This window comes from Canis lupus, chromosome 33, assembly GCF_003254725.2.
Source record: "Canis lupus dingo isolate Sandy chromosome 33, ASM325472v2, whole genome shotgun sequence".
Classification (NCBI taxonomy): domain Eukaryota; kingdom Metazoa; phylum Chordata; class Mammalia; order Carnivora; family Canidae; genus Canis; species Canis lupus.
The window spans coordinates 10,129,508-10,149,373 of record NC_064275.1 but is presented as its reverse complement, the minus strand read 5'-3'; the positions used below and the strand labels follow the sequence as shown (position 1 = coordinate 10,149,373).

The window sequence follows — 19,866 nt, the reverse complement described above, 5'->3', positions numbered from 1 at the left end:
GTTATAAACTATTGAATATTAGACTGAAATGGGTCCTGGGAATACACTAACCAAATATCTTCAACTTACAGAGGGGAAGGCCCATAAATATAAAGAGCTAGGTAACTGTGAGCCATCGTTGTGATGTGACAGTGTTCTAGAGGCTATTGAACAAATAAGCTATTATGAGAACTTCATCTTTGTTAATCACCAAGAAAGTAAAATACAAGAAAAGGGAGGAATGGGAACTTTTTTTCTGGTACTATAAGGGTTAGTGTAATATAAAATTTCTTATAGGATATGCACTAAATTTGAGGTTTGAAGGTAATAAAATATACTCATGACATTGCAATATAATGAAATATGACTGGCATTGAGAATAAAATCTAGATACCAAAGATAACCAGGTGTCACTACATGCACCTGGTAAGCACTCAATAATTATTAATTTCTTTCATCACTTTCTTTTCCACAACAAAGAGACGATTCTTTGGGAAATATATGAGTTCTCTTTGTATGGCCTCTTGGTAGCAGCTTAATTTTTCTAGCACTTTGTCCCTTTTGATAATCGGGATAATTACACAGTGCTTGCTACTTATGTAGCATATTGAGTTCCTGTTGCTAAATGATATAGATCCATGAGTTTAAGATATGTCCATGCACAAAGTATTATCATTGACGATTTAATGTTTTTTATAGTTTCACAAAGAGTATCTTTGTGATCACTTTGAAAGATTTATAAGGTTTATTATCATTTGGAAATTCTTGTCTGAGAATTAGCATGAATGGTGCAGGGAAGCCTAGGGGCTGTTAGACATTTTAAGGACAGCACTATAAATGGTAATTACTAGCTTAAACATGTATTTGTTCCAATGAAATATAACCCTCCATTTCCTTCCCATTTCTAGCTGTGAAACATGACTTCTCTAAAAGCAGGGAGTAGGATTTTTCAACACCTGCCAGAAATGTGTATAGGATACATTAAATTCATGAAGAAAACAGTGTGAGTTCTAAAGGCAAATGAAGTAGTGTTCTAGGTGGTGCACATGGAAGAATAATATTTCTTTATTATTTCATCTCACTATGAGCCTAGTGATAGAAACCAGTGAAGAGAGGAAGCTTATGAATGGAGAAACTTACAAGATTCTTAGTAATAATATTTTAGAAAGTTTTTCTGGAGAATAGTTGTCTGAAGCCTGTGATCACAGCTTTAAAAACAGATAACCTTCTTCAGAATTATCAACAAGATTTAAAAGTGACTTTGAAGGAGGTAAATTGTGTGCCTGAGTGGCTTAGTTGGTTAAGTGCCTTCAGCTCAGGTCATGATCGCAGGGTCCTGGGGTTGAGTCCCACATAGGGCTTCCTGCTTAGTGGGGCGTCTATTTCTACCTCTCCGTCTACCCCTCCCCCTGCTCTTGCTCTCTCTCTCTCATACTCACACTCACTCTCTACTCTCTTTCTAAAAAAATATATTTTTTTATTTTTTTTAAATGAAGGAGCTAAATCATTTCATATGGTTTGTGAGGTCAGCCTTGAGTTTTTTGTATGGGATTACATGGGGGAAAATCATGCATATGTTGTACTCATTATATGGCAGATTGCTTAATATGTCAATAGATGCCTTTTAAATTTTAGACATTATTACATCATACTGGTTTTTAAAATATTTTATTTATTTATTTTAGAGAATGAGACAGCGAGTGGAGGGAAGGGCAGAGGAAGAGGGAAAAGGAGAATCTCAAGCAGAGGGACTCAATCTCTCTCTAAAAAAAAAAAGCAACAACACATTTTAGGAAAATAGAGGAACAAATATATATGCAACCATAACAATAGTGTCTGCAAGCAACAGGTATTGCTCCTAAGTTTCTTCATGTCATAGCCCAAACAACTGTCTGTAGGAAAGCTCCTAACTCAAGGATAAAATCTCAGCTAAATGAGAAAAATTTTAATCCCCTCCTAACTGGCTAGTAAAATAACAAAGAAAATTGACTATACGTGGACATAATAGTTAACTAGAGCAGAGGTCAAGTCAAATAGAAAGCAGTGTAATATATGTCTTTTCAAAAATTTTATAAGAAGGAAATGAAATTTTAAATTTCTTCTCCCATAAAATATTAGTTTCATGTATACTTTTCACTCTTATAATCTTAGAAATGAGTTGGAGTGGAGATAGTTTAAATACTCTTCTGTGAAGTATAGATTTAGCTAATGAAGCCCAGGAATACTGAAGGCCCTTCAGAACAATCCTTGTACTAATCTGGAACTAGAGTAAGATTGTGCCTCTCACTTGGTTCAGAAATGGATGGGAATAAATATTATAATCAGGTATCCCTAAGCCAAAGATCTCTATCAAATATGGATTTCTCAGCTTCTCTGAACATTAGGCTGATTCTTAGTGTTCTGTACATTATCCTGGGGTAAATAATATAAGTTATTTTAAAAAGATAGCAGGCCTGGAAAGAGCCATTCTATAGCATGTAATGGAATGGCCATAACTAGCATGGACTGGTTGGAGGATGGCTGAGACCTAGAGGCATTTGCCTTGCTGAAAAAGCCAAACTCAGTAGTGCACAGGGGCCAGTACCAGCATGTAAGAAACTTGGAAGTCACTATTACATCCTACCAAGAAGTGAAAAACTGAGTAGACTGAGAAACAAACAATTCTTAGGTGACTAAGAGAAATGAAGTCACAGGTCAAACTGCTCTTCCCAAATTGGAGAGACAAACAGGCATGTACAAAGAATCACAGCTTGACTGAGCTGAGGAAAAACTTCCACAGGACCAGTGCCAGGGTTGAAAAACTTGAAATGCAATTGACAAATTGGTGTTGGCTCAGTGAGGAGTAAATATTCTAAGGGAAGCTGGTCATCTAATGATTCCAATACTTTGTGATTTACAACCTGGAGTTCTACTAGGTTCACTCACAGTGAACACTGGAGAAAAATCTCTTCATGCTTCCAGCAGGGAGAGAAAAAAAATGAACAATTTTGAAAAAATGCCAGAGCATCTTATTCTTAACAAAATCCGTTCTTAAGGGAAACTATTTAACAGAGCCTAACCTGCTTTGGTTTTTCTCAGAGCCCACTGACTTGGAGAAAGGAAATAACCAACTCCAGCCATTTGGAATGAGAGCTATACCTAATTCCAGCAAAGTCTAGACTTCCTTCCCACCTACGGACAGGAGAGAGAAGCACTTGTGAGTTCACAGTCCAATGATACAGTACAGGCTTAATAGCAGATTGAAACCTAATCATCGGACTATAGAACATTTTCCTTCCCACCACATCTCACCACTACATTAATAAAGGCCCTATTTATAGCAGTCCCTTTTAGCCAATATGTCATGTTTAGTGGTCAAGAAAAAATTACAGAGGTTACTAAAGGATAAAAAATGCAGTTTGAGGGCACCAAGTGAGCATCAGGACAAGACTCAGACATGGCAGGGATGTTAGACTTATTGAATTGGGAATAAAAAACAAAAATGATTGACATACCTGGGTGGCTTAATGTTTGAATGTCTGTCTTTGGCTCAGGGCCTGATCCTGGGGTCCTGGGATCGAGTCCCAGATCGGGCTCCCGTCAGGGAGCCTGCTTCTACCTCTGCCTATGTCTCTGCCTCTCTCTCTGTGTCTTTCATGAATACATAAAATCTATTAAAAAATAAAAAATAAAAACTATGATTAGTATGCTGAAGGCTCTAATGGATAAAATACACATTATGCAAGAACAATTGGGAAATGTAAACAGAGACATGGAAATCCTAAAAACAAACAAACAAACAAAAAACCTAGAGATAAAAAGACTAGAGATAAAAAAACACTAGCATATCTGAAGAATGCCTTAAATGGGCTTATTAGTAGATTGGATATGGCTGAAAATAAATCTCTGAACATGAGTATATATTAACAAAACCCTCCAAAACTGAAAAGAGAAAAATACTAGAAGAGAAATAACAGAATGTTCAAGAACTGTGGAAGAGCTTCAAATGTGTAATGTACATGTAATGGAAATACAAGAAGAAAAATAAACAAAAGGAAGGGAACAAATATTTGAAACAATAACAACTGAGAATTTCCCCCACTAACGTCAGATACCACACTACAGATTGAGAAAGCTCTGAGGACATCAAGCAAGATAAATTCCAAAAAAACTACACTTAGGCATAACTTCAAACTGAAGAAAGACAAAGATTAAAAAAAAAAATCTTTAAAGAAGGCTGCAGGGGAAACATCTCATCTATAGTTGAGCAAATATAAGAATTATATCCATCTTCTGCTCAGAAACAAGCAAGAAAAATGGAGTGAAATTTTAAAGAGTTGAGAGAACACACACACAGACTCAAAACAAGAATCCTGTATTCTGTAAAATTATCCTGTAAAAAAATGAAGGAAAAGAAATTGTTTACAAAGATTGAGAAAAACTTTTAGCAGTGGATCTGCATTACAAGAAATGTTAAAAAAAACATTCTTTAGAAAAAAGTAAAATAACATGGATTAGATACTGAGATCTACAATAAAGAAAGGGAGAGTATTAGATAAGTGATTAGTGAAGGGAAAACAAAAAAAATTATCTTATTTTTAATTGATCTAATGTTAACAACTTGTTCAAAATAATAATAGCAACTATTTTTTCAATTATATATAGTTGTATATTATATATGCTTTACATACTTATGCGTAAGTAAAATAAATGATAATAGTGACACAGGGATACGAGAGTGAAATTAGGATTTTTTCTTTCATAAGGTAGTCTCACTACCTGGGCAGTAATGTAGTGTTATTTAAAAATAGATTTGCATTAGTTGTAAATGTGTATTGTAAACTCTAGGGGAATTACTAAAAAAAAAGTTTTATTTTGTTTTTTTAAAGTAAATATGCCTGATAAGTTAAAAGGGAGATAGAATGCATTTATATAAAATGCTCAGTCAAAACCACAAAAGCAGGGGAAAAGTGGAAGATAAAATAAAGAAAGAACAAAGGCAACAAATAAACAGTAACAAATATGGTAAATATTAGTCTTAGTTTATCAATAATCACTTAGAATATTACTGGTCTAAATGCATCAATGAAAAGAAATTGTCAGAATGAATAAAAAAACAATACATTGTCTATAAGAAATCCACTTTAAATGTAAAAGCACATAAAGATTAAAGAAAAACACATCATCTTAATATGAATAAAAAAGGAGTAACTGCATTAAATTCAAATGGAGCAAGGAATATTATAAGGGATAAAGAGAGAAGGATATTACATAATGATAAAAGAGTTCTCCAAGAAGATATAATAATACTCTAACATGTCAAAATGCATGAGGCAAATACTGATAGAAATAGATGAATTCATTATTATATTTGGTGACCTCAACACCCCCATATCATAAATGGACAGATCTAGCAGGCAGAAAATCAGTAAGGACATAGTTGAGCTCAAGAGTACTATCAATCAACTGTACGTAGTGGACATCTATAGACTACTTTATCCAAGAACAGAATACATATTCTTTGCAAGCTCACATGTAACATTCACCAAAATAGAACCCATTTTGAGTCATTAAAAGTGCATTAATAAATTTAAAAAATATAAATTGTATAATGTCTGTTCTCCAAGCACACTGGAATTCAACTAGAAATCAATAACAGAAAGATAGATGGAAAACTCAAAATATTTGGAGATTAAGCAACACATTTCTAAATTACACGTGAGTCAAAATAGAAATCTCAAGTATAAATTTAAAGTATTTTGAACTAAATGGAAAAGAAAACAATTTATCAAAATTTGTGGGATGCAGCAAAGCTAGTGCTTAGAGGGAGATTCATAGCATTAAATTAATACATTAAGAAAGAAGAAAGATATAAAAATAAATGCTCTAAACGTCCACCTCAGGCAACTGAAGAAATAAAAGCAAATTAAATTTTAAGGAAGCAGCCAAAAAGAAATGATAAAAAAAGAGCAGAATTTGATGAAATAAAAAAAAAAAGTGAATAGAGAACATAAATCAAATCAAAAGATGGTTCTCTGAAGAGATCAGTAAAATCAATAATCCAATGGCCAGACTGATGGAGAAGAAAAAGGAAGAGGACTCAAATCACCAATTTAAAAAAATGGGAGAGGAGCAATCATTACAGTTTCCATGGATATTAAATAGATAAAAAAGGACATTTTTGAACAACACTTATCCCCACATATTTGATAACCTAGATGGAATGAACCAATTCCTTGAAAGACACAATTTGCCAAAACTCACACAAGTAGACAATCTGAATAGACTTATATGTACTAAAGAAATTAAATAAATAATAACTTTACAAAACAGAAAGCCCAGGTCCAGATGGGTTAACTGGAGAATTCTGCAAGAAATAAATTATATCGGAGCGCCTGAGTGGCACAGTTGATTAAATGTAGGACTCTTCATTTTGGCCCAAGTTGTGATCTCAGGCATGAGAATGGAGCCCTATGTAAGGTTCCATACTTGGTGTGAAGTCTACTTGAGACTCTCTCTCCCTCTATTTCTTCCCCCAGCTCATACTTGCACTCCCTGCTACTGTAATAAATAAATAGATCTTTAAAAAAATAGATTATATCAATTATCTACCAACTCCTTCAGAGGAAAGGAGCAGAAGGGATACTTCCTAACTCATTCTATGAGGCCAGCACTATTCTAATACCAAACAGTCACACATTATAAGAAAAGAAAATAAACCAATATCTCTCACGAATATAGATGCAAAAGTCTTCAACAAAAAATAGGCAAATCAAATCCAACAATGTATAAAAATAATTCTTTGCTGCAACCAATTGGGATTTATCTATTTGTACTATTGATTCAACACAATCCCAAACAAAATTCAGGCAAGTAATATTGACAAACTGATTCTAAAGTTTCTATGGAGAGGCAAAAGACACAATACTGAAGAGCAAAGTTGGTTGGTAGACTTCAGGATTTACTATGAAACTACAGTGATCAAGACAATGTGATATTGGGGAAGAATAGACAAATTAATTAACAGAATGAAATAGAGAATCCAGAAATAGACCCACATGAATAAATTCAACTGATCTTGGGCAAAAGCGTAAAGCAATATAATGGAGAAAGGGTACCCATATGCAAAAAAGATGAATCTAGACATAGACATTACAGCTTTCACAAATTAACTCACAATCAGTGATAGAACATGTAGACTCAAAGGTATAAAACGCATATAAGATAATTTAGGAAAATTATCTAGATGCCTTTGGGTGTAATGACTTTTTAGATTTTCTGTTAAAGGTACAATCCATATAAGAAATAATTGATAAGCCGACTTAAAATTTTCTGTTCCTCAAGAGATACTATCAATAGAATGAAAAGGCAAACCACATACTAGGAGAAAATATTTTCAAAAGTGACAACCGATAAAGCACCGTTACCTGAAATATACCATATATTCAAATTACTGTATAATATATAAATACTCTTTATAAGAAAAGAACCCAATTAAAAAATGCCCAAACGCCTTAAAAGACATCTGACCACAGAAGTTATATAGATGGCAAACAAAACAAAACATATCTAAAAAATGCTCCATGTTAGATGTCATTAGGGAAATGCAAATTAAAATCATAATTGAGTACTATTATACAACTATTAAAATGACCGTAATTCAGAACACTGATGACACTAAATACAGGTGATGAAAAACATAAACTTTAACTGCCTGTGGGAATGCAAGATGGTAATAACCACTTTGTGTGTACAGTTGGGTGGTTTCTTACAAAACTAAACATACTCTTATCTTATGATCCAGCAATCATGTTCCTTGACATTTTGCCTTCCCAAAGGGGTAAAAAACTCATTCCCACAACAAAACCTATACACAGATGTTTTTAGAAACTTTGGTCACAATTGCAAAAGTTGGAAGCAACCAAGAAGTTCTTCACTAGGTGAATGGATAAATAAACTGGTACAACCAGACAATGAAATATTTTTCAGAACTAAAAAGAAATGGGGAGGGGGGTGTGTGGATGGCTCAGTGGTTGAGTTTCTGCATTTGGCTCAGGTCATGAGATCTGAGTGAGATTGTGTCCCATATCGGGCTCCCAGTGGGGAGACTGCTTCTCCTCCTGCCTGCGTCTCTGCCTCCCTCTGTGTCTCTCATTAATAAGCAAATAAAATATTTTAAAAACATAAATAATAAATAAAAAGAAATGAGCTATCAGGCTATAACAAGACCTAGTAATATGCATTTAAATTTCCTCTAAGTGAAAGATGGCAGTTAAAAAGAGCTACATACTATATGATTCCAACTATTGGAATCCTGGAAAGCAGTAAAAAGATCTGTGTCTGCCAGGGGGTAAGAGGGATGGAGGGAAGAATAGGAACAGCAGAGAAGATTTTTAAGGCAGTGAAACTACTCTGCGTGATATTATGATGTTTGATATATGCCATTATATACTAGTCCATGCCGTTATATATTTGCCCAAATCCTTATGTTGTGACTTTGTTAAATTAATATATGTTAAACAGAGCCCTGGGATGTTGGATTGGAGCCAGGTTTCAGCAAAAGACCAAAAGGGGAAGTGAAAAAGAATATTTCGTTACACATCCTAGAGGAAAAACACAGCACACTTTGGTCAAGGCCACATTAGGTCAAGGCAGGATGCAGACAGAGAGACTGGGGCAGGATCTTGGGTACATGCCTTTATTAAGGGCTATGGTTAAGGTGCTTTGGGCTTCCTGGGCTGAGGCCAGATTGGTCAATTCAAATTTTAAAAGAGCCAGCTTTTGGGAAGCTTTGCAGGGATCTTACCTAAGGAAGGCCATAGGAAGCAAAGGAAAGTGCTTATCACAAGGGCAGTTTGGGAGTCATATCAGAACTTGTGACTCTATGGCAATCATCTAGGGCATGTATTCACTGGAGGGTCTAGTGGCAGTTCAAGGACGCTACAGGCCACTTGGCCACACAAAAATGGATACTGAACAGTAGTGTTACAGAGTATCTTAGTTAAACTCTCAACACCTTAAAATGTACAATATCAAGAGTGAACCCTGATTTAAACTATGGACTTAATGAAGATGTGTCAATGTAGGTTCATGAATTATTATAAATGTACCAGTCTAGTGGAGGATGTTGATCACATGAGAGGTCATGCATGTGAGAACAAAGAGAAATAGGAAATCTCTGTTCTTTTCCTCTCAATTTTCTTGTGAACCTAAAACTATGTAAAAAAAAATAATAATAATTCTATTTTTAAAAAATTGGAAGGTTAGATCTGGGTTGGTGCAACTGGTGCTCTCCACTCTGGTTACAGACCAAATCCCAAGTTTTATCAGTTAAAGAACTGAGTAACAGATTATAGCAACATAAGCAGTTACCAGATGCACCAAGTAATCACGAAGGCAGTACGAATTCAGAGTCAGCAAGATAGTGGTGGCATTTTTTTCCACTTCCCAATAAAAACACTTGATAATTACCCTATTCTGAGACTTGGTTTTGGAGGAAAAAATGATAATTTACCTGTAACAGTCGGGGACTCAGCAGATAAAGATTATGCTTTCAATTTGGGTGATTAAAGAACAGTTTAAAAAGAACAATGTAATATAAATATTGAATAATTATGTGGTACACCTGAAACTAATATGAAGTTATATGTCAATTATAACTCAGTATAAGTAAATACATAATAAATAAATAGAATTATGTAGGCTGATTGTAGGAAAAGCAGAAAGAATAGTGCAGAATTCAAGAGCTGACAATAGCTTCATTACCCCCATCAGAACTGAAGGAACATGAGAATGGAATTATTAGCACAATCTGGAAAATGATCTGTTGTAGCGGGCCACTGTTAGAGATGTAATGGGCCAAGGTAATCTAGCAGGGAGAGGCCAGAATAAAAAATACCCCCAATCTCACTCTTCTTTCTCCCTTAACTCTTTCTAGGCTCTCCAATAGCAGCCCAAATAGAAACACAAAGCTTGTGATTCCTTTCTGATAATCCATACAGACAAACCTCCAAAATAAGAGAGTAATGTGTGGACCAAAGGAAGACTGGGTCAGAGGAGGTTGTATGGCATATACATAGAGAGAGCACTTGAAAAAAGAGCCTCAGATCCTGTGAAAGTGTCTCAAACTGGAAAAAAATCTCGGATGTCTTTTTCAACTGAAAGGTTTTAGTGTTTGTTGTTAACTTCTGGCTTTGTTTTATACTACCATCAGCAGAAATATAAGCTTCTGAGCCTGCCAAGATGCTTTTAGGGAAAAAAAAAAAAAAAAAAAAAAGCTTAGTTTTCCACATTAGTGGATAGAATGTAAAAATTTAATCTATGTTATACTAGATTTGGAAAGATTTCTGGGGCAATGAGAGAGAAAAATCAGGCAAAGAGAAGGCCCCCTAATGAAAATAATTAGGTACCAATTTATTTCTCAGATTCCTACAGTATTTGAAAGTCTAAACAAAAGGAAGATGATAGACAGATGATAGATAGATAGATAGATAGATGATAGAGATATAACATTTAAAATCTAGACATTATATCTCTGCACCTTAAGATCATAGGAGGACTTCAAGAACATTAAGATAAACAGTGAGAGGACACTGAAATAGTTCATTCATGCCATTTGGTCAGGCCTGGGGATACCTGATACTTTAAGAGTGAATAAGTAGCAATGAAAGACAACGTGGAACCCATGACAAAATTGAATAAATATAAAAATTATATGCAAAACATGAGGAAGAGCAATAATGAAAAATGATTATATTCTCAGAAAAAAAGATATATTGTTGACACCATTTTAGTCCTCTAAGCTAATGAATAAGAAAGTCAGAGACTGAAATTAGAAGATTGGCAGAGTTAGGAAAATAATGCAAAAAAAATTAGATTGTTAGAGGAGTGAAAGTTCTAGAAATTGACAAAAACAAAATGTATACTGAAGCAAAATGAAAAAGAAGTGTATGGGACACAAAGAAAGAACTTTTGGAGTAAAGGGGAAAGTATACTGATAAAATAATTGATATAATTCTTTTTTTTTTTTTTTAGATTTTATTTATTTATTCATGAGAGACACACAGAGACAAAGGCAAAGACACAGGCAGAGGGAGAAGTAGGCTCCCTGCAAGGAGCCTGATATGGGAATCCATCCCCCCAGGATCATGCCCTGAGCCAAAGGCAGATGCTCAACTGCTGAGCCACCCAGGCATCCCAATTCACATAATTCTTGAATACCTATTTTTGGCATTGTATTACCTAATAGGGATATCCTATCATTATAATGTCTTTATTCCTGGGGGAAAAATCCAAATTATAAGTGTTAGCAAATATGAAATTAAAAGACTAAGTCATAGGTGAATAAGAGGTGGCTCCCATTAGATGGAATGGTTAGTAAATATTCCTTTGTAAAGAAGACATATACTTGAGCCTTAAAAATTACCTAACATTATCTGCACCCTCCCCCCCCCCAAAAAAAAGTAAGAGACAATGGGACAATATGGGCACTATTCTGGAGAAAAGAGATTGGGATGTATAGGAAGCTTAAAAAAAACTAGGTACTATAATAAACGTTTTACATGTATTTAAACTAAATTAACTATACATCTCTCTTTCACCACAATTCTATAAAATGAAGATTGTAGATATGGACACTGATGTCAAGAGACAGTAATTGATTTGCCCAAGGTAATGGAGTTTTTAAATGGCTGACTTAAAACCAGGTCATCTTGACTCCAAATCCCATAGAGAATAAATTCTGAAGAGCAGTATTTTTGGCTAATTGTTATGTCTGAACAAAATATTACAATTAGTTGAAATAAGAATGTGCCTGAAAAGGGGGAAATGTCAAAATTGAGGAAAGGCTTTAATTTGAAATAACAAAGAGGTCACCAAGTACTGGATAAAATTCTCAAAAAGCATAAAACGTTGAGCCATATTCCACACAAATTATCATTGTTATCTATGAAGAAAGCCGGATTTAAATAATGTTTAAAAATTCAGAGGAAAACAATTATGCTAAATCAGTGGGATCCTTCTTTTGCTGGGTGAACTGGGGAGACCCTGGACCCTGAGGCCTTGACCCAACCAACATATCCTATAGATATTGTGGAAGAGTTGGTCTCCTCATGTGAAAGAATTCAAGGACAGACACAACACAGTGGCTGAGGGACCCAAGTGAGAAAGTTTATCAAAGTGAAAGTACATGCTGGGTATGTGAGAGCCGGTAAGTCAAGAAAGAATGAGAGGTGTCTCCCCTGCCACCCCCCCACCAGGGTTCAGGTTTCTATCTTTCATTGACAGTTCTTAACAAGGGGGAGGGATTTTTATTACTTGATATCAGGATTTTTTGGGAAAAAGGGTTTCCTGCTTTTTCTTCCTTACTTGGCCAGAGGTTTCCAATCTATTTTGTCAGCCGTCTTGGGCTTGTGTGATTTGATCTAGTTTCTTGTGACTGTTTTGGAGTGCTGTCAGGACAGGCCTCTGACTTTCCCAATAGCTGGCTATGACACTCTCTTTGCTGGCCTCCAAGCATCCTCTTGGAAGCTAACTGTCTCTAACATTTCAAGGTACCACTCTTCTCCAGGATACTGTGATATCCTCTACATTCAGCCACCAGATGGAGAAACATTTAAGGATTACATTGCCAACTGTTTACAGGCCTGGTTTAGAAGAAACACAGGCTGTATCTTCTGTGTCACTGGCTATTTCCCAGTCATAATGTAGCCTAATACCTAGTGAGTCTTGGAAAGTCATCTTCATCTGTACTCAACATGGAAAACAGGTTTAAGACCATTAACAGTGTTTGCTACAGGAAAGCATAGAAATGGGGTAATATGCTATGTGCTTTGGTGGAAAATAGAACTTATTAGTTAGTTCAGAGACACAGGCAGAGGGAGAAGCAGGCTCCATGCAGGGAGTCCGATGTGGGACTTGATCCCAGAACTCCAGGATCAAGCCCTGGGCCGAAAGCAGATGCCCAACCCCTAAGCCACCCAGGAGTTCCTTATTTTAGTTTGTTTCTTGTAGATGATGGATGAACACTGGGAGTCAAAACTTTGATTCATATAGCACAACACTCAGGAACACTAGTCCTTTGGGAATTAAATATCTACATATAAAAAAATAATAATATTATAGAACACTAGCTAACAAATCATATAAGCTTTCAGTGTTGAAGGACTTTGTAATCACAACATCAAATATGGAAAACATAAAAGATATCACAGATTTGTGAAAATAAAATTTAAAAACATAGCTATCAGGGCAACTGGGTGTCTCTGTTGGTTAATCATCATGGCTCAGGTCATGATCTCTGGGTCCTGGGATGCAGCCCTGCCTTAGGCTCCATACTCATTGGGGAGTCTGAGTATTTCCCTCTCTCTCCTCTGCCCTTCCTCTTTCTCTGTCTCTCAAATAAATAAATAAATAAATAAATAAATAAATAAATATCTTTAAAGTGAAACAAAATGAAACAAAACCATAGCTACCACAATAAACCCTAATAAACTATCATTGAAAGAAGGAGTGGTGTTTATCTGGGTAAATTTATTTGTTAAATAGTTATTAGAATTAAGTTTTACTATGTTTTACTCTGAAATAGTAATAAAGAAATAAATTCCTGAAAAAAATATGTAGTTTTACAGAAAGATTTTTTTTAAATGCTAGTCAATTGTAAATATTTAGCACCACTAGAAATCAGAAATGCACAATTGACGGGAAAAAATATTTGGTATTAGCATACTTGTAAATTTTATAACGAATTATTCTACAAGATCCTGTTAAGGATGTGAGGAAATAAATACTCTCAAGAAGTGTAGAAAAGAATTCAAATTGTTTCACTTTTTCAGGGTCGTTAGGCAATTGATAGCAAATACTTTAGAAATTTATACTCTTACAAAGCATTTAAATTTTTAGTTAGCTTGGTCTAATACAATTAATAGATGCATTATTTGATAGACACGTAATTATCCAAATATTTTTAAATGTAGGTTTACTATTACTCAGTTATGGTTAAGGCCAACAGATCTGGAGAGCTGCTTTTTGAAAGGATGGTTTGTTACAGTCCCCAAGAGATGGGGATACACATCACAGTACAAGGCCACATGGGAAAGCAAGCATCAGTATCTGTCAGGAAGCAGAAAGAGTGAGGGGAAAACATGGGCAAGACAGTTTATTATAGTTTCTATGAGAAGGCAAAGAAAGTAAATAGCTTTAGAATCACGTGATTTGAATAACTTTGGCAGACTCTGGGACTTAAGAGTTATCCCTGCTTTTCCTGTCCTGCCCCTGGGGTGTTGAGGGGTAGATGGTCCAGAGTGAAAGAGTTAAATAAAAGAAGTAATAGTGGAAGTATGGGTTTTGGATTAGTTGGTTTGCATATGAAAAACATACTTGTAGGTGAGCCCTTTACTATCTCTAAGAACTGACTAGCCCCTGCAAGAGCAATCTCTGAGACCAGCAAGTCCCAGGAGGTTGAAACATTAGAAAAGACGCATTATTTCTTGTAATTAGAAAAATGACACACAAAACAAAACAAAGAACAAGAGAGTAAAACACAATAATATGTTGGAATATTAATCAAAAGAGTTACTAGAAAATGTGTTACAAATGCCTTTTTCCATATTTGATCAGTTAAATATTCAGTATTTTTTTTGCCTTAGAGAAAAGATAAACACAGCATGCATCAGGAGAGGGGAGGAAAGGGGAAGGAAACTTCTAATGTCTGATGTTTTGAAAGACTTGAACTTAACCAAAGTCAAATTACCTCCAGCAAAGATCAATAAACAGATGATAAAAATTTCTTTTTCAGGGGAGAGAGCAAGAATCGTAACCAAGTGATAAATAAATACATAGATTCTTTGGGTTTTGAAGAGAATGTTCTGAATTCAGGTTGTACCCTATCTTTGAGCAGGAGGTTGGAGATTTGTTTAAAATTCCAAATAACCAGCAAAGTTGGAGTATCCAGGGCAGAAGAGGCCTGGATCTCTTTTATAAGTTTATGCAGGTGTCATGACCTCATAGGAGAAAATGCTGTGTGGTGTGTCTATGCAACAGAACTTACAGTCCTCCTTAACAGAACTTAGAGTTTCCTTGGTCATCAAGAATGATAGGACACCGGACGCAGGAAAATGACACCCTGTGACTGAAGGGGGCACTGAGTTTTTGTTTGTTTTGTTTCGGTTTGGTTTTTTAGTGAGGCTAAACAAGTGACAAATACTTGTAATTTTTATTGTGGAAAATACTCTTAGTAATAATAATATTATGATTTCCATCAAGAACCAGGTATGTGGGACGCCTGAGGGCTCAGCGATTAAGGGTCTGCCTTTGGATCAGGGCAGGATCCCAGATTCCTGGGTTCAAGTCCCACATCCGGCTCCTTGCATGGAACCTGCTTCTCCCTCTGCCTGTGTCTCTGCTTCTTTTTCTGTGTCTCTTATGAATAAATAAATAAAATCTAAAAAAAAATAAAAAAGAGTATATGTGTATAAAATGCCTCATCACTCATGCTGAGGACCTTTCAGTCTAATTGAGACTATGAGACCTTTCAAAATGCACAATGTAAATTGGATTGTAAAGGATAATAATTTACTAAAACACTTGCTAAGTTATTTTAATATATCACATTTGTGATGTAAAAATATCTGTGGTTATTTATTAATGCATTAAATGAAATGATGTTAAGGATGGGTCTAAGAATTATTGTAATTTCAGAATACTAACAGAAATATTTCAAAAAATCTGCATTGACTATAGGTAATATGAAAATGTGTGATTTTTATTTCAAGTTCTAAAGTCACAGCTACTGCTTTTATTACTGTTGATTTTTACCTACATTCATACTTGAGTGAAATGTAAATTTCGATTCAAATTAAGTGAATATAGAAATCTATTATTTTCCCATCCACAACCATAAACCCCCTGAATTTTTGCCCTGTGACAAGGGCCATATATAACCCATGGTTAGTCTTGGAGATATGATTTCCTTTGTTGGTATTTTAAAATAAGTGTCTTAAAAGTTACTGGATGCATTATTTAAAAACCACTGTTAAAAAAAAAAATTAAATAAAATAAATAAAAACCACTGTTAAAACACAGAAACAATAGAAATCTAGTTAGAGTCACTGCCCTCTCTTTTTCTTTTCTCTCAATGCTTGGCTTCACTTATTTATTTATTTATTTTTAATGGTCTTCAAATTCTTAAATAAAAATCATGAATAAAGCATCCTGGTAAGTTACCTTTCTGTGAAACTACATACTCCTTTCACAGAAAGAGGGATCTAAGAATTATAATTTATTTTATTTTATGGAATTTTAAAAATGCCACCTTTCACTTCCAAGTATGCATATATGAAAAAATATTTTAAAAAATTCAAATTCTAAAGTCAAGAGAAAAATTAATAAAAATATAGTCATGGACTTCCAGTTTCAGCTCATGACGTACTTAGAAATCACCACTGCTATTACAATAAATTTCGAACAAATTGAAATTTGAACAAATAGAAGATCAAGGGCTCTTCCTGGACCTAACAGAAAATTAAGATCATAGGACAGACTGTTACTCTAAAATTTAGAGAGACAGACAAATCAAAATTGTCACAGCTAAGACTTACCTTCTGTAGCAGAAGCTGCTAGAGCCGTGAACTGGTGGAAACCTTCTGACAATTTTCATGAATTGCTGGAGGCCAATAGGAAAATCAGAGTGAGAAACTCCTAGAAACCACTATTGGTCCCATGCTTTTCCTGAGTTTTAACTCTAGGAATCCCAATAGGTTCTCAAAATGAAGAGGAAAAAAATCCATTTTTCCCTCTGGTGGAGGGTGGGAAGAATAACCACTGTGAAATGCATCCAGTGCGTTCTCCACCACAAAGACTTACTTTCCAGCAGAAAGTATTTTAACAGAGCCTTTTCTATTGGGGAAGAGCATTTCTACTACTCCAGCCTACTTTAGCCTTCCTGTCACATCTACGTGGGAAACAAACAAACAAACACACAAACAAAACCCCAAAATGTAAAGCTGTAAACACATGAGAAGGTCACAGCACAAATATACAAGCTCACAAAGACAAAACAAAACAAAACAAAACCTGAGATTTAATATAAAACTGTAGAATATGCCTCCTCACTTACACCTTAGTACTGTACTAACAAGACTTTGGTTTAGCAATAATTAATTATAGGTGAAGAACTAAGGGATGCAGATCCCTTGAGGATGAGTACTTAGTAGAGCCCAAAATCAAGAGGACACATAAATCAGGACACCAGCAGAATTTGAAGCCTCTTAACCACCGTAGCATACATTAAACATAGTTTAACTGCTAGCCAGATTAACATAAAATTTCATGAGGAAGGTTCATTTTTTAGCTTATTTTACCAGATAAATCATGTCTGGCTTTCAACAGAAAATTACAAAACATGCAAAAAAAAAAAAAAAGTAATCCCAGGATTTCCTGGAGAATGGGGAAAGTATTGGATAGGTGAGGCAAAGGAGAATTTTTAGGGCAGTGAAAAGATATATGATGTAAGGCCTTTCACAAAACCTACATAAATGTACAGCCCAAAGATTAAACCTTAATATATATAAATTTTAAAAATAATTATGTAGGAGGTAATGGGATCCCTGGATGGAATGTGGAATGTGACAATACATTCTAACTGTGTTTATGAAACAACCTCACTGAAGGTCAGTGTGAAAAATAGTGCTGACAATAAGTTTGGAAATTAACAGAATCTCTAAAATTAAATCAGAAGCAATTGTACATAAGTACTATACCATAGCTGATAAAATTATTTTTCAAAGGGGAAAGGTTTAGTAATTCTGATACTTTAAATATGTATACTGGGATTAAATAATCAAATAAATGGGTGCTGGATGGTGGGCACCAGGTTTCTTATTGTTGGAGTGAGAGTTTATTTTTTATTTATTTCTAATTTTTATTTTTTTAGTGATTTTATTTATTTATTTAAGAAAGAATAAGAAAGAGAGAGAGAGAGAGAGAGAGAGAGAGAGTATGAGCAGGGAGGAGAGGCAGAAGGAGAGAGGGAAGCAGACTTCCTGATGAATGGGGAGCCCAACAGGGGGCTCTATCCTAGGACCCTGGGATCATGACCTGAGCCAAAAGCAGATGATTAATGACTTAACAGACTGAGTCACCCAGATGCCCTTGGAGTGAGAGTTTATACACAAGAAAGGGAGGAAGCTAGAATGATGCATTTATAATGCGTTAAAGTTGGAATCATCAATATTCCCTCATATATGTATAGCTTACCGTAAATATACATAAATTACACATAGAAATTTTAGAGATACATGCACACACACACTAGTTAGTATATACACATATAATTCCTTATTCTGTCATTTGAGAGGAACTAAAAGCAATGATACCTCCTCCCCCCAGTAACAATAAACACAGCTAGTATTCTAATCTTGGTTAATAACTTGATTTTAACTTAGATTTTAGTTAACATCTGGTGCAATTTTGTTTCAGGAATAGAATTCAGTGATTCATCACTTTTAAGTACAACACCTAGTGCTCATCACAAGTGCCCTCCTTAATACTTATCACCCATCTAGCCTATTCTCCACCCACCTCCCTCATCAATCCTGTTTGCTCTCTATTGTTAAGAGTCTCTTATGTTTTGTTTCCCTCTCTTTCTTTTTTTGTCCCCCCTTCCCATATGTTCATCTACTTTGTTTCTTATATTCCATATGCGTGAAATCATATGATGCTTGTCTTCCTCTGACTTATTTCACTAGACTCTGGTTCCGTCCACAACATTGCAAATGGAAAGCTTTTTTTTTTTCTTTTCTTTCTTTTTTTTTCATGGCTGAGTAATATTCTTTGATTTTCATGTAAAGAAACTAGAGCTTCTTGGAGAAGTGGCTGATTCTAGGACTGGGATAGAAATACTCAATATGAGTATGGAGTGCCTTTCGGTGCCAGAAAGTAAGGAAGTTCTAAACAAAACAAAACAAAACAAAACAAAACAAAACACAACACTCTGATGTTGATATATCAGATAGATGCAGTAAGTAAATAGTGGCTGTCTGTAGGAGTTACCAATGCCCAAATCTGAAATTTTTAACAACGAAATAGATATTGTAATACTGCTTTAAAAGGCAAAGTACAAAATACATACCTATAGGTCCATACTGATATAAATAAATGGTTGAATAAATGAGCAAATAGGTGAAAATAGACAAGCCCATGGAAAACAATTCCAAATAACTTATGTTGATACTTTACCCTCAAGGGGATGGAGTATAACCCCTCACTTCTTAATTATAGGCTATGCATGGTAATTTTCTTCCAAAGGATAAAGTATAGAGCGGAGAGGGGGGGGAAGAGTAACTTTATAGCAGAGAAATCTGATAAACACTCCTACAGACATGTGATCAAGGTCAACATCAACAGTGAGGTTACTTCGATAGCATAAACCCATGAATATAATGTAATGAAAATAGCACTTTCCCTTTCTGCTCTTCCCCACAACACATAAACCAAGTCTAATCATGAGAAAACTATGAAACAAATTCCAATTAAAGGATAGTTAGAAAATACCTAAACATTACTTCTCAAAATTATCAAGGTCATCAAAATCAAGAGAATTCTGAGAAGTTATTACAGCCAAGAGTAGCCTAAGGAGACAAGACAACTAAATCCAATGTCATATTCTAGATAGATCCTAAAACGGAAAAAGGAAATTAGATAAAAACTAAGGATACTTTAATAAAGTGTGAACTTTGCTTATGATGTATCAATATCAGTTTATTAATTGTAACAAATGTACCATACTAAGGTGAGATATTAATAATAGGGAGATTAAGCATATTACTATCTTGACATCTTTTTTTTGGTAAATCTAAAACTGTTCTAACATAAAATGTTTATTGAAAAAATGTAAATCTGAGGAATTTGTAT

General features: G+C 34.8%; 1 long non-coding RNA gene across 1 annotated transcript in view; it reads right to left on the bottom strand.

Moving 5' to 3' along the window:
- Window positions 1-3,478: 3,478 nt before the first annotated feature.
- The window catches only part of LOC112641300 (uncharacterized), a 46,812-nt gene continuing 30,424 nt past the window's right edge, over window positions 3,479-19,866 (bottom strand). The window contains exons 3-4 of the long non-coding RNA XR_003124584.3: window positions 16,554-16,618; window positions 3,479-3,629 (exon numbers count right to left, since the gene is read on the bottom strand). This is a non-coding gene — a long non-coding RNA (uncharacterized LOC112641300). The remainder of the gene's footprint in view (window positions 3,630-16,553; window positions 16,619-19,866) is intronic.